This window comes from Typopeltis vanoorti, chromosome 18 (assembly GCF_054136105.1).
Source record: "Typopeltis vanoorti isolate ZY-2024b chromosome 18, IOZ_Tvanoo_1.0, whole genome shotgun sequence".
In the NCBI taxonomy this organism is placed as follows: Eukaryota; Metazoa; Arthropoda; class Arachnida; order Uropygi; family Thelyphonidae; genus Typopeltis; species Typopeltis vanoorti.
Window position 1 is genome coordinate 65,567,539 of NC_143566.1, and position 16,580 is coordinate 65,584,118.

The 16,580-nt window shown below is 37.2% G+C and overlaps 1 protein-coding gene across 2 annotated transcripts in view; it reads left to right on the forward strand.

Annotated features, from left to right (window-relative positions):
- su(r) (dihydropyrimidine dehydrogenase su(r)) overlaps positions 1-16,580 on the forward strand; it is a 413,031-nt gene that overhangs the window by 350,819 nt on the left and 45,632 nt on the right. The window lies entirely within an intron of this gene.

Below are 16,580 nucleotides of genomic sequence, written 5' to 3' on the forward strand. Positions count from 1 at the left end.
GATCTTATTTGATAATTACTGCTTCAGTTGTCACATTAAAAACTATTGGCTGCCTTTCTAGTCCACAGTTTGAATAATAAACTATACCCTAATTTTAGATAACTTTTTTTGGAAAACATAGCGCTAACATATAAAAATTTTGCTGACAGAATGCAAAGTTTATATCCCATTTCCAAGCTCTTAGTAAATTTATCAAATCAACATTTTCATCTTTTGCTGAATTTCTTACAGTACATCACACTCTTCCACAAATTTCTCTTAGCATTAAAAATTTACATTCCTCACCAAGAGCATTTCTGTTTACTCTTTAAATTTAAACTGTCCCAAATATTAGAAATTAAAATTATAACAAAACAGAATATCATTCTGTTTTGTTATAATTTTGTTATAATTTGTAACATTTTAAGTATTAAAATGTAATAAAATATCCTCTAAGTGTTATCGTCTCTGATACATGGTAACGATATATAAAGAAATTTGTTATGGAGCTTTATCCACTGCTTTCTAATGCTTGTCAGCCATTCATTTTTAAATCTCACTGCATGCATTTATTCATTAATCCTCCAGTTGGTATGGCTCGACTACATTTTTGCTAGCATAACTGATATTTCTATCATTACAAATTGTAAGATGTTTCTATTTGTTGAACTCACCATGTTTATTAAACTCATTCACTATGCACATTCACATCACATGAATCAAGTCAAATTCATCAAATGAATCAATTAGTCTCAGATAACAGCACTTAACTTGTGAACTATAATCTGACTAACAGGATTAAAACAAAAAAAACTGTTAAATTACTTAAGTCTGTCACTTCTTGGCCAACAGACACTGTTAAAAAACTGTTATCCCATTATGCCCACTCTCCCAGCATATATATGGTGTTCCCAAGATACACAAACATAACATTCTGCTTCGGCCAATAGTTGAAGGTATAGACAATCCTAATTATCATCTAGTGAAGAAATTAGCATCAACAATCAAGAAATTGATAGATCATTCCACCTCCTATATAAAGAACACACAACACTTCATAAACAAAATTAAAAACATAATACTCAGCAAAGATGATTTATTAGTCAGTTTTGACATTTCTGCCCTTTTCATAAATATCCCAATCAAAGACACGATTCTTCTCTTACAGAAGAATTGATCAAGAACAAATTTCCGGCTCTCTCTTTGCCCACGTACTACATTCTGGTTACTTTGTGTGGCAAAAGAATTTTTACCTACAAAAATAAGGTATGACTATGGACTTACGACTATCCCTCCCACACACACACCAATTGCTAACTTTGATATGGAAGCTTTTGAGCAATGTGCTCTAGATTCCTTTACTTTAAAATCTACAGTTTGGCTGTAGATACATTGATGATGTTTTCATAATCTGGCCACACATCTGGCAGATGTGTAGATAATAGGCGGCCAACTTCATTCTGTACGAGAGCCAATATATGATGAGTGATGGTGTCACGGGCCACACACTTTTAGACAGAACTTAAATAAAAATAAACTCTGCATTTTTTTCAAGGCAATAGTTATATGTATTGAATTACTATATTTGTTAAATCAATTTACTACTTGGAGAACAATATAAAATACTTGATTTAAATATAAGTTGTTAAATTAAATTTAATTACATATTTCTGGTTTTTTTACATGTAGCACAACTTAATTGAGAACACTGGGCATTCATGTGCGGCAACAAGTTCATCAAAGTCGATTTTCAACGATGATGATGATATTCGTAACAAATCCTGAAGGTGGTCATCAGTCAGTCGGCTTCTTTGTGAAGATTTAACCGCCCTCATAGTTGAGAAAGTGCATTCACATATGTATGCGCTTGCAATACATATGTGATGTATGCAATTCTCATATATCACATATGTATTGCGATGTATGAGAATACATTACAATATGGATGTATTCTCACACATCGATGTATGAGATCGAATAGATGCAATAGATGCAATTCTCAAGCTGAAATCACTCAATGCAGGATATTTTTCCCTTGGTACCAGTTTCCAAAAGTCAATGCCTATCGCCACCCTTGACTGGAAAAAGGGATCACTTTGAAGGTCACACAACTAAAGTAACTGACCAGGGGACACAAACTGCAACAATAACACTGTTAACTGTGAAACTGAGTCTCTGAAACTGATCACTGTAACCAGAGCAGAGCAAGTGACTTTCAATGATGCGTTACTATGGAGCGCATAGCCACAACTCTCACGGAGAAGCAGTAGATTTTATAAATTGAGTAATCTTTTTAAAGCAATTTTGATTCCGTGTTGAGAATATAAAGTGTTTCCGTCATCAGAAATAATGAATATAACTAGTATATCAATCAGAAAATCTGCAGTCGAAACTAATAGCTAAGATAATATATATAATTTAATATAGTTTTTATCCTGCCATGGGCTGCACAAAATCACGTTACAGGCCGCCTGCGAGCCTGCTGTTGGCCACCTGTGATCTAGATAATAGATAATACAGCATATTTGTTCCTTCTTTGAGGTAAATTCTGTTCATTTAAAAAAAACTCAAGTATTGTGATCATTAGTGACAACTAATGTTATGAGATAACTTTAAGTACAAGATAATTTTGATTAGATAACTTGTTATACTAGATCACAGCTCAATAATTTCAGCTTATGTGCCTTCAGCCAATCCTGATAATCAACACTGCACAGTACCTGCCTTTGTATCTTCTCTCATAACATCAGCACTATTAATAATAAACTTCCAAAGCTTCACATCACTTGAAAAAAAAAACATCCTCATGCCATCCAGTGCCAATATAATTGGCATAAAGGCTGAGCAGAAATTGGTCCAGTAATGAACAGAACCCTGCATGTGACTTTTTCTCTGATACTAATCCCCCATATACAACTCTCTGATATCTATCAGACAGAATTTGTACCAACTTATTATGTAGTATCCTGTCAAATGCCTTTGTACCGCTCTTGTTACTTAATACAATAACAACAGCTTCCCTTAAAAAATGTATGCTGACTTTGATAAGTGAGTGAGTTTGATTAGGAATGAGCCAAGCATTGTGGATGTACCTAAGAAGAGCTCCTGATTCAGATAAGTTATTCTAGGAATAATTAATTATATATGCATAATTGTTTGAGTAAGAGCGGCTGTAAACGTTGTGCGCTACCGGTATTATTAGTGTGCGGGATTTTTCTTGCCTAAACTTAATTACGAAATCGTTATTATTAGACCTAGTAACCTGCAGGGAAAAAAAAAAAATGGCGACGGCATTGTCGTTCCATGATTTTAATTTAGATTTCAGTCGTTTCGTTAAGTGTGAGGTCTGTTATATGTATTCCTTCGATTACATAAATGATTTGTGGATGTTTAGCGCGGATGGAAGGGTGTGTGCGAAGTGTGATCTGAATGAGGAAATGCAAATATGAAATTGGTGACAGAAAGTGTTAGTAACAATTGTGTCGCGAGTGCATGTTTGAAAGAGAAGGATGGTGAGAAAAGAGAGGCGAAAGAATGTTAAAAAATCAGGAAAAAAGAAAAGGAGCGATTTGAAAACCGTAACGGATGTTAAAAGGGACGAAAGTGAGGCGAGAGTGGCGGAAAGAAATGAAATTGAGAGAACGAATGAAAGTAGAAATGGCATGACGCAGAAATCGCAAGTGAAAAAAATCGAAAGAATAAATGATAGCGAAAAAAGAATGAATGATGGTGAAAGTTGGATGCATGTTGAACTGAAAGTACTGAAACAAAGAAAGATGAATGAAAGGGAAAGTGAGAAGAGGGGGGCGAGAGTTAGAAAGTTAGAAAGATTTAATGATAGAGAGAATGTGTCACGAGATTCAGAAAGTGAATTGGATTGGATGAGGCAAGAAATGAAATGGATGCGGAATGAAATTAAGAGAATTCAGGTCAAAACTATTAAAATAAATCATGATGGCATGAAAGAGTTAATGGAAGATGAGCAAGTGGCGTTGTATGGCAACTCCATTATTAAAGGTGTGCTAGAGGATAAAATGCACAAGGTATGTTTTCCAGGTGGTAAAATGAGTAGAGTGATTGAGGCATTGGATATGAGGCGGGAGCTAGCAAAAGAGTTAATTGTATTAATTGGTACAAATGATTTGAGAGAGAACAAAGTGCATGTCAGAATGAATGTCAGGAGGCTGCTTGGAAAGATAAAAGAGAATAGTGTGACAGGAAAGGTAGTCAGTGTGTTGCCTAGGTATGATTGTGGTGAAATGAGGCGGAGAGCAAGGATTATGAATGATATTCTGGCTGAAATGTGTGAGGAGATTGGAGTACAGTTTGTTAATGTGTGGAATGAGTTTGAGGGACGAAGTGACCTGTATGGGAGCGATGGACTGCATTTGAGTGGTTATGGTGTGAGTCGCTTGGAGAGACTGCTGCTGGAAGGTAGAGAAGTGAATAGAGAGAATGAATCAGATCGAGAGGGGAGTGATGTGGACGAGCAGGAGAGTAAGACTGGAGAGATTGAAGAAGTGGAAATGAATGGGGAAGTGAGTGGTATGAGTATAGAAAATGAGAGAATGGGTGTGCAAGAGGAACAGGGAAACGATGAGGCGCACAGCGTGAGAAAGGTGGATGCTCCAAGAGGAGGTGAGAGCATGTGTAAGCAGGAAAGAAATGGGATGACCAGGGATCAAGAGGAAACAGATGAAATTGAAAAGGGTCCTAAAATGAAGAAGCAGAAAGGGAAATGGCCCCATTCCAGCATGGAGAGATCACATTGAGTGAGTGGTATCAGTGGAACTAGCTGTAGATCCAGAAACGAGCTGTCATGTTTATATACCAATGCTAGAAGTATAAGAAATAAGGCGAATGAAATGGTTGCACTAATTGCATCTGTTCACCCAAAGATTGTCGGAATAAGTGAGACATGGTTAGATGAGGACGACATCCTGACAGGAATAGAGATGGAAGGGTATGATATGTTTCGTGAGGATAGAAGGGATAAAAAGGGAGGGGGGTGGGGTGCTTGATGATAGAGAAAGAGTTATGTCCATACAAGGTAGAGATGCAAGAGGGAAATAGGGCCAGTGGTTTTGAGGCAGTATGGTGTGAGATAGAGGTGAATAGAATTAAATACTTGGTGGGAAGTTGTTATAGACCTGGTAATGTGGATGGTGGTGATAGTGAAATGTATAGTCAAATAAGCCAAGCAAATAAGAAAAGGGTGATCATTATGGATGATTTTAATTATGACAATATAGACTGGAATGAAGAGATAGCAACTGGAAGTAAAGAAAATGAGTTTCTTGAGTTTTTGAAGGATAACTACCTCAGACAGTATGTAACAGAGGGCACACAAAGATTAAGGGTCTTGGATTTGGTCATCTCATCAGAGGATGTAATTATAAATGAGGTGTCAAATCATCCACCAATTGGTGAAAGTGACCATGAGGTGATTACCTGGGTGGTTTCCAGCAGTGCAAGGACCCCTGTGAAAAAAGGGTATATGTGGAACTATAAGGGGAGTGATTATGAAGAGCTCAGGAGACAGCTTGCAGGTGTAGCATGGAATGAGGAGTTAGCTGGAAAAGAGATCAATGCAGCTTGGGGTATTTTCAAAAACTATTTAGTAGATGCACTGTCTAAATGTATTCCAAGGGTGAGAAGGTTAAATAAGGTAGGTGTGAGATGGATGAATAAAGAGATTAAGCATGCAATACAGAGAAAAAGGGCATTGTGGAGGCAGCATAAGAGAGGCGGAAGTAACCAATTTCATGAGGTCTACAAAGACCAGGCAAGGAGGGTGACTTGGTTAGTGAGAGTAGCTAAAGAGAGGTGTGAACAGCAGTTAGCTAATTAAGCCAAAAAGAATCCTAGGGAGTTCTTTCGATATGTAGCCAGCAAAAGAAAGAATGATTATGGAAGGATGACATTGATTGGAGGAAATGGTATAAAGACATAATATAAAGAAATGGTATAAAGCTGTTGCAGAATGTGTGGTGGAGATACTTAATGAGCAGTTCATAAAGATCTTTCAATCTTGTGAATGTGACTTCATGGAGAAATTGAGAGCAGTTGATGATGGGGAGGAGAGACTGACTGTAAGTGAGCAAGAGGTGTTTGGGGAGTTGAGTAAACTAGATGTAAATCAGGCTGTGGGACTTGATAATATATCACCACATATTCTGAAGGAATGTGCCAGGGAGTTGACACCTGTCTTGACATATTTTTTTAATAAGAGTCTTGCACTTGGTCAAGTCCCTAAGGAGTGGAAGGAGGGCAAGATTGTGCCACTTCATAAAGGAGGTGATCGAACTCAAGCATCAAATTATAGGCCTATCTGTGTGTCAGGTGTTGTGGTTAAGTTGTTGGAGAATCTTGTGAGAACTAGGATCAGAGTTAGGTTGACAACAATGGTATAATCTTTGATGGACAGCATGGATTTGCTAAAGGGAGGTCATGTTTTAGTAATCTACTTACTTATTACAATAAAGTGACTGCTTCCTTGGACAGAGGAGAAGGCTACACAGTAATATACTTGAATTTCGCAAAAGCTTTTGATAGAGTACCTCATGATAAGTTGACAGTCAAATTAGAGCAGATGGGGTTGGATATTACATTAGTGCATTGGATTGGAGACTGGCTATCTGATAGGTATCAACAAGTTGTGTATGGGGGTGCAATATCCAGGAAATGGAAAGTCACTAGTGGAGTGCCTCAGGGGTCTGTTTTAGGGCCATTACTATTTAACTTGTATATTAATGATATTGGCAAAGATTTGGATGGAGATATTCAGTTGTTTGCAGATGATGCAAAGTTGGGACGAACCATAAAGAGTAGTGAAGATGTTGTGGCCTTGCAAGAAGACTTGAATAAATTGAGTGATTGGGCAAACAAATGGGGATGCGAGTTCAATGTTGCAAAATGTAATGTTTTAAAATTTGGAAAACAAAGATGGGATGCAGAATTTATGCTTGATGAGAATATTTTGTTGGAGGTAGAGGAAATAAGAGATCTGGAGGTGATAGTGAATAAGTATCTAAAATTTAGGGGACACATCGCCAAAATTGTGAAGACAACACAAAGACTTCTGGGAATGATGCGGAGGACACTGATGTGTAGAAGTAGGGAGATTCTTGTTCCACTGTATAAGGCTTTGATTATGCCACATGTGGACTGTTGTGCCCAGATTTGGTCTCCGGGTTTTCAGAAGGATGAAGAGATGTTGGAAAGGGTCCAAAGGCGACTGACTAAGGTAGTTTCTGACCTCTGGAATGTTGAGTATGAGGAAAGATTGAGAAGATGTAATTTGCAGAGCCTGGTGGAGAGAAGGAAGAGGGGGAGATATGATAGAGACCTACAAGTTGGTAAGGGGTTGTTATAAGATCAATGGTGGAGAAGTTCTACAGAGAATAGTGGGAGATCAGGGGAGAACCAGAGGTCATCCCTGGAAACTGTATAAAGAGGGTGTGAGTAGGGGAGTGAGAGGCAGGTTTTTTCGTGCAGAGTTGTGAATGATTGGAATGCCTTGCCTGAGAGTGTGGTGTCTGCAAGGAGTTTGAGTATGTTTAAGACAACGGTATGATGAGATGTGTGCGTGATAAAAGGATCTTCCAGATGAGTCTTTGACTCCACGAGGTCTTGGGAAATAATAATAATAATAATAATTAATATTACCCATCATTGCTCACTTGTGTATATGAACTCTTAGTAATTTCTCCAGAATCATAACTACAGAAGAATTATAAACTGTCTACAGTTTAATGCCTCCATTCTACCATCATTATTATGTCACTGTGTATAAATGATGGTAGAATGGGGGGATTTTTTATTTGCAAGAATTTTCATTAAACAGCCAAGTCAATGGCACTGAATTCCTTAGCACATTCATCCCTTAAAGCACATGTTCAAATTTCATTTAGTTACACTTTCTTACTGACATCTAGAGTATATTTAGAATTTGAAAAAGAGTTACACTCTTAAAGCACTTCTAATCCTTCAATTCTTCCTGTCTCTTTAAAATAAAACCTGTTTTACTAAATGAAATATTCCCATAAAGTTATTTAAACAACTTTATTGTGCCATCCACTTTACCATCGTCTACATCTAGAAAAGTCATTTGTCCATAGTTATTTCTCCTCTTACTGGTCATATAACAAAAGAACTTCTTGCGATTGTTCTTAGATCTAGGTGTTATCTCCTCTCATATTCCAGTTTTTCCTTCCTTACTATACTAGTCACTTTACTAGCTCAAGCTTTATGTTCCTCATACAAAAGCTTTCCATCTCCCTCCCTCCCTCTCTCTCTCACTCTCTCTCTCTCTCTCTCTCTCTCTATATATATATATATATATATATATGCTTTTTCCATAATTGCATCTCTTTTTCATCTGCTTTTATGCTGATTATATCATATTAGCAATTTATTTCTTTGTCACAACTGATTTTAGAATGTACATATTATAAATATACTGTAAACTGTAAATATATTAACTTTCTATATGGCTTCTATACACTCCAATCTTTTCATTATAGTGTTATTTTCCCTGACATCAGATGAACAAACAAATGAAATTTCATGAAAATTACATGACAAAAAAAAGAATATTTTCAACTTCTCTGCATGATTTCTTTCAAATGAGCCTCCATAACTCAGTTGGTATAAAAGAAGCCCTTTGGTCAGAAAGACCTGGGTTCAATTCCCATCTATGATGTGAGGAATCTTTATCTGGTCTCTTTTGACTAAAAGTGAGTTAGTCAGTTTCATACAGAGAGGGTTTTTTCTCCTGGAAACTCAGTTTTTTGTCCCTCAGAACAGGCAAACCAGCCCTGTGAACATACATGGATCTACAGTCAAAAATACATACCTAGATGCTCCTCACTGGAGGGCACAACCTCAACCAGCCCTAAGGGGAAAAGTGGGGGAACCTCACACAACATACAACAACAACATTGCTTTCAAACTGAATAAAGCACTGTAATTACTGAATATAACACAGTTGTGATATGATTATCTAATGTATTTATCTATTAATTATTAATCAAGACATGGTCCTCTTTCCAAAAAGTGGCATTAATGATCATAGAGCATTTGAATTTTTTTATATAAACAAAAAGTACCTTAAAAATACAATTTTTCTAGGCCTTTCCAAGAGATAGTTTTGTGCTGGCAGTATTCATTTGGTCTGAATTAGTGTAAAGCATTGAGAGAAATTACCTGTATAACTCGTTTGGCCATAAGGGAGGTTAGGCACTTGTGTTTTTATGTTCTGATATTCCTTGCCAAAGAATGCCTAACCTAGAATCTCACCTTTTTAACCTCCTGTGGCTTAAAATTTCTTTGCACATTTTGTTTCATTCATCTGCTGCCTCTACTTTCTCCCAGTTCTGAAAATCATTCTGACCTTTTTGACTTCCTATCTTCAAAGCTCAAATTCATAAAGTCAAAATTTCCAAACAGTGAAGTCATCCTTCTTGGTGATTTCAATGTCCATACTTCTAATTTGCTCCCTTTTTTCGAATTTCACTGACCAAGAAGGAAGAGAGGCAGAGATTTTTGCTGTGAGGCAGCGATTTTTAAGCAATGTCTTAAAACTAATCATTCATTTTGCTATCAGAATTCCTGACAATCTTCTTCACTTTTTCAACACACTAGATTTTTTCTTAACTAGTTCTCCTTCCAGGTACTCTGTTCAGGTGACTGCTCCTCTTGGCAAGTCAGACCACAATCTTATCCAAATTTCATCTCTGTTGGAACACCTTCCTTCAGACATTCACAACCTTGTGTGTGCTAGCATTACAATGCCAAATGGGAAGATTTGTGTGACTTTTATTCCTCTTTTACTTGGTTACTGTTCTCATTCTTTGTATCCAGATACCTGTTGTGATCTTGTTGCAGAAATAATCCATACTGGAATGGAAACTTTCATTCTTCACTCTGTTTAAATTCTCCAACCTATATCTAAACCATGATTTTTCCCAAACCAAGGCTTTTGGTAGGGTCTGTATTCGAGGGCTTCTCAACAAGTTACCATCATTTGGATTGCTTTCATCCTTATGTAGATGGATTGCAAATTTTCTCTATCAATCCCTATTGATAGAGAAAATATCAATAGGGATTGATAGAGCCTGAGGAAGACAGGCATGAGAGGAAAGTCTGAGAAGAGAACACTGTCCACCTTCTCAGACTTTCCTCTCATACCTGTCTTTCTCAGGCTCTGTCATTTCACCTCCATCCTCTTCCTGATATATATAAATGACCTGCCTTGCTCTCTTTGGCTGCAAATCCTATTCATAGTTTTGCTGATGACAGCACACTACCCTCTTCCTACTTACGTGAAAAGCCTTGCAGTGCTCAAACATCTCAAGTTTCAAGATCATCTGTAATAAGTGCCTTGAATACTGATCTCCACAGTCTCCTTTATTTGAGTGAAAGAAACCTTGTTAACTTCATTTCCAAAATGCAGTTTTGCTTGTTTTTCCAAAAGACGTCAAATCTTCTCTGCTTACTTTTGACAATTCTCAGCTCAACAGTCAAGACCAAATCTTCCTCTCAGACTGACTCTTACCTGAAACCATTCCTGGCAAAATCATCTACTTCTATAGCATCAACAACTTCCAAAAAACTTGGCATCCTTTTCTGGCCAAGACAATCCTGCTCTGCTAAACAGTTACTAACTCTATGTAAATCCAAAATCCAACCAACATTAGAATACTGATGTCATGTATGGGGTGATGTACCTAAGACTTCCCCTGCTGTTCAGAAAAGGGGGCAGTTGATAAATGACACTTCTTTTACAGACTCTCTTCAGCCACTTTCCCTTAGAAGATTAGTTTCTGCATTGTGTCTCTTCTAGAGATATTTCCATGGTAATTGTTCAGCAGAACTAGCATCCATTATGCCTCCCATTTCTGCTAGATCTGTAGGTACTCATGTTACAGCTGCTCATCATCTTTTTACAGGCAAACTGCATACTCACCAAATCTGCTATTCCCAGTCATCTTTCATTCCTTCCACCTCAGTTCTGTGGAAGAGTCTCCCTCATAAAGTATTTCCAAAAGACTGCAATATTCAGCAGTTCAAGAAGAATATCAACAGATTACTCTATTTCTGACCATTCCCTCATGTAGCATCTGTTTACTATATAGTGTCTTCTGCTTTTTGTGTGTGGCATAAATATTTAAAAAAAAAAAAAGCTAGAAATTTAAGCATCTGGCATTTTTTCAAGGAAATAGGTAGGATATTAGTAGAGGAAATGGTGAAATTGGTGTTTTAGAGAAATAATATTAGACTGCACACTGAGGATCAGACCTATTGATCAAACCTACTGGTCTTGATGGTATTTTCCTGACTGTTATAAAAGTTTGTGCTCCAGAGTTTATTTCCACTTTTTGCTGATTTTTTATGCTCTCTTATTCCACTGTTATCAACCTGCAACTTAGTTGACATACAACTGTTTCCTAAGCAGAGTGATAGACAGGAAGGATATATTGGTACTGCATGGGAAGAATTTAAAAAAATACTTGATGTAATATTGGAATCTGTCCCTAGAATTAGAAGAATAAATAAAGTAGAAATAAATTGGAGGTATACAATCATATTAAAACAAAAAAAAAAAAGATTTTTAAGAAAAAGATATATGGAAGGAATCCCATATACTTAAGGATCATGTCAGTTATGAAAATTATAAGGAGCAGGCCAGAAGAGTTATAACTATTCTACAAACAGCTAAGCCTGGGTATGAAAAGAAACTGCATTGTAAATCCAACCAAAAAGGAATTCTATCATCATGCTGCAAGTAAAAAGAATGAGTATGAAAGGATAACTTAAGGTAGATGTGAAAGAGGAAAATAGTGGCAATAGTTATGAGGCAGTGTGGTGTAACATAGAGATTGACAGGAAGACATATTTAGTTGGATGTTGCTACAGGCCCCAAAATGTGGAGGGTGGTGATGAACAAATGCATAAACAACTTGGATTAGTGAACAAAGGAAGGGTAATTATTATGGGTGATTTTAATTATGGTAGTATAGATTGGAATGAAGAGATAGCATTTGTGAATAAGGAAAATGAATTTCTTGAGTTCTTGAGAGATAACTATCTCAGGCAGCATGTAAAGTAGAGTAATCAAGAGTTTTAGATGTGATCATTTCATCAGAGGATGTAATTACGAGTGGGGTTTCACATTTTCCTCCAGTTGGTGAGAATAATCAGGAACGATCACCTGGGTTGTGGCTAGCCATATGCAGACTTTTGTGAGAAAAGAATATATGTGGAATTATAAGGCTGGTGATTAAAGCTTAGGAGACAGTTTGGAGCTTTACCATGGAATGAGGAGTTGAGCAGTAAAGAAATAAATGCTGCTTGGGAACTGACAAAGAAATACATAAGAGTATTATTGTGTGAATATATTCTTGATTTACCAATTTCTGTTCATACTGCACTTTTGTGCACTATGAGCAGAAATTGACAAATCAGGCAAAGAAAACCCATAGAGTTTATTAGATATGTGGCAAGTAGAAGGAAGCAAGTTGAGGTATTCAGTGATCAGTTTTTAAGGGTCTTTCATTCTGATCAGGGTGGAATCATGAGGAACTCAAGTGTAGATGACATAGGAATGGATGGCTTAATTGTGAGAGAGCAGAGGTATTTGAAATAAATAAACTTGCTGTCAATAAGGTGATAGGATTTGATGGCATATCACCATGCATCTTGGTGTGCAGTCGTGGCCGAGTGGTTAAGGCATGGACTTGAAATCCATTGGGATATTCCTGCGCAGGTTTGAATCCTGTCGGCTGTGCGATTTTGCATGCCTGTGTAGCTCAATAGAAGTAGCATGTGCTGTGAGCAGTACTAGACCACCCAAAGAAAGAGTGTCATAAGTTCTGCTCTGGTCAATTACTAGAGAAATTTTTTTCTCAGAGTGGAGGCTTTGGAGGGGAGTGACACTAATGGTTTTGAAAGCATGCGGTGTGAGATAGAGGTGGGTAAGACAAGATATTTGGTGGGGTGTTGCTACAAGCCAAGGAGCACAGGGGGTGAGGAGCTGGAGATGTTTAGGCAGTTGAACTTGGCAATTGCAAGAAGAATGACTGTTATGGGAGATTTTAACTATGACAGTATAAATTGGGAAGAGGAAAGTGCTTGTAGTAATAACGTAATGGAATTTCTAGAATTCTCTAGAAGGACAAATGTTTTAGACAACATGTAATAGAAGGAACACAAGGTTCAAGAGTTTTGGATTTGGTCACAGCATCAGAAGAGCTAGTATCTGTTCCCCAGTTGGAGAGGGTGACCATGTGGTTTTGACTTGGAAGATGGATAGACATACAGGAATATCAAAGGGAAGGGAATGTATGTGGAATTATAAGGCAGGTGATTATAATAGTCATAGATATTAGCTTGGGCAGTTCCATGGACAGAGGAATTGGAAGGGCAAGATATCATTAGTGCTTGGGAAATTGTGAAAGAATATTTGTTAGCAGCAATAGTAAGCTGTATACCACAAGTAAAGAAGAAGAGGACACAATTTGGTGTAAAGTGGATGACAAACAATAAAAAAACATTAACTGCAGGTGAAAAAGAGGTTATGGAAGAGATATAAGGAGAGGAGTGGAGAGCAGATGCATGAAGAATATAGCCCAGAGAGTGACTAGTATGATAAAGAAGGCAAAACTGGAATATGAAAAGAATTGGTTCTAAAATCCAAAGAAAATCCTAAGGAATTTTTTTTAGCAATGTGGCCATTAGGAGGAGAAATGATTGTGGAAGAATGACATTGTGGAATAAATAATGGAATAGAGTGACTGATGCAGAGGGCTTAGTGAAGTTGTTCAATGAACACTTTATCAGATTATTTCATCCTAGAGAAGTGGGTTTTAATACTAGAAGGACAGGGCAGGTTCAAGGTTTAGAGGTGCAAGAGGACACCACAGGAATGTGCTATAGAACTGACAACTCCGTGGACCTGGCTTTTGCTAAGGTCAACGGATTTTGTTAAGGGCGATAGCAGACTGGAAGTGTCAAATTGTAGACCAGATTGTGTTTCATTAGTAATTGTTAAGATCTTGGAGAAATTAGTGAGGGACCATATAATGTTATCTGTGAGAGTCAACGTGGATTTTTTAAGGTGCACTTTTGCTTTAGTAATATCAGGGGTGAATTCTCCATGCTTGCTGCACAAGCTCATTACTTGAGATTACAAACTCATTACCAATTAAAAACTGTTGACGTGTGCTAGAAACTGTTGTCGTCTCTCTCTCTCTCTCCCAAACTTTTGGGAGATTCTTATCTTATGTTACCATTAAAGAAATAGTTTTTAAGAATTATTTAATAATATTTTATTAATAGTAATTTCTACAGTTTTAATTGATAATCCACTGACTGTTATATACTTTGTATTCCATTCCTTTGAATTGCTTGTTGTCTACCCTGATGATGTACTGTTAATTTCAGTACGAAATATATGTACTTTTATTTCATTAAAGTTAATTACTGTGGTTATCGTATAATCTGTTATTTGTAATTTATTATTTTATAATAATGTGACAAGAGCGGTTGATAAGGGAAAGGCATATTCTGCATTTTTTTCAATTTTGCAATGGCATTTGACAGGGTGAGTTTTCAAGGAGGCAGAAGGTTACAAGTGGGATCCCACTGGACTCAGTATTGGGACCTGTGTTGTTTACCTTTTTATCAATGACACTGTCAGTGGATTGCAGTGCAATATTTAGTTATTTGCAGATGATGTGAAGCTAGGAAGGGTTATTAGTAATAGTGTAGATGTGGCAGCCCTGCAAGAGGATCTGAATAAATTGGACAGATGGGAAAATAAATATTGGTATCAGTTTAATACAGCAAAATGTAAAGTCGTAAAGTTTGGGATATATAAATAGGAGATTGCATGCTATGTTGGAGGAGCTGTACTGGAAGAAGTACAGGAGACAAGAGATCTAGGGATGATGATTGATAGAAACCTGAAATTCAGGGAATATAATGCGAAGTTGGTGTAGGTCAGCATCCTTCTCAGTACTGCAGCAACCCAGAGGATTGCAGCAGTACTGAGAAGGATGCTGACCTGCAGAGATAAAAGAGTTGTCATTCCATTGTATAAAGCCCTGATCAGCCCACACTTGGACTATTGTTCTCAAATTTGGTCCCCAGGATTTGAAGGGGATAAATTAACTGTGGATAGGGTACAGAGGCAGATAACAAAGATGGTTTCAGGACTGTACAATGTTAGTTATAAGGATTGCCTGAGGGAATGTGGACTGCAGAGTTTGGTAGATAGAAGAAGGAGAGGTGATATGATTGAAACTTTTAAACTGTCGAGAAGTAGTTACAGGGTTGACACCGGGGAGTTCTTTCACTTGGTGAAACAGATGGAAGGGACCATCCCTGGATGTTACGAAAGGAAGCTGTGAGAAGAGGGATGAGGAGTGGTTTCTTTACATGGAGGATGGTTGAACCATGGAATGCATTGCCTGATTGAGTGGTGAGAGCATGAATGGTCAATGAGTTCGAGGTATGATAGACTTTGTGTTTTCTAGGAAGGACTTCCCACAATGAGTCTTTTGACTCCATGGAGGCCTGAATAATAATAATAATAATAATAATAATAATAATAATAATAATACAGTAATCCCTCAATTAGTGCACCCCTGATTAATGCATTTTCGATTAGTACGTCATTTTTTTTCGATACCCAAATTTGATTAGTGCACCCATATACATCTTAAAAATAAATGTTACAGATTTTAAAAATTTTCTATCTATACATTTTTATGGCTAACTATTTTAAAAAATCACTCACCAGAATGAAATAATTTAGTTACCGATTTAAAACATTTTACAAAGTTATTTTTAATGGCATCTACACTACTTCCATGTACACTATGTATACTAGGGATTGGATAACAGACTTCTGAGTTGGATCAGTGGACTTGCTGTCAGATAGATATCAGAAAATTGTATATGGTGGGTGCAGTGTCCCAAAAGAGGAAGGTCACTAATGGTGTACTGCAGGGGTCAGTTTTGGACCATTGTTGTTCAACTTGTATGTTAATGATATTGGGATTGGTTTAACTAGTGATCTGCAGATGATGCAAAACAGGGGAGAATGCAGAGTCAAATGGATGTTATGGCCTTGCAGGAGGACTTGAATAGATTGCATGAATGGACAATCTATTCAAGTCCTCCCTAAGGTTTTGAGATTTGGTAAGCAAAGATGGGATTCAAAGTATATACTTTCTGGGAAAACTTTAAAGGAAGTAGAAGAGATGAGAGATCTGGGTGTAATGGTGGACAAGGACCTGAAATTCAATGGCCACATTACCGATGTGAAGATGTCACCTTGGGTAATGACAATGATGCGGAGGACCCTGACCTGCAGAAATAGAGAAGTAATGATGCCAGTGTATAAAGCCTTAATCAGGTCTCATATGGATTATTGTGCACAGATTTGATCTATGTACAATAATCAGCTGTGTGATGAGGATATGATGGAAAGGATCCACAGAAGATTCCCCAAGGTGGTCAGTGGTCTTTGGAATGTGAAGTACAATAACAGATTGAGAGAATGTAAGTTGCAAAGCCTCTTAAATAGGAAGAGG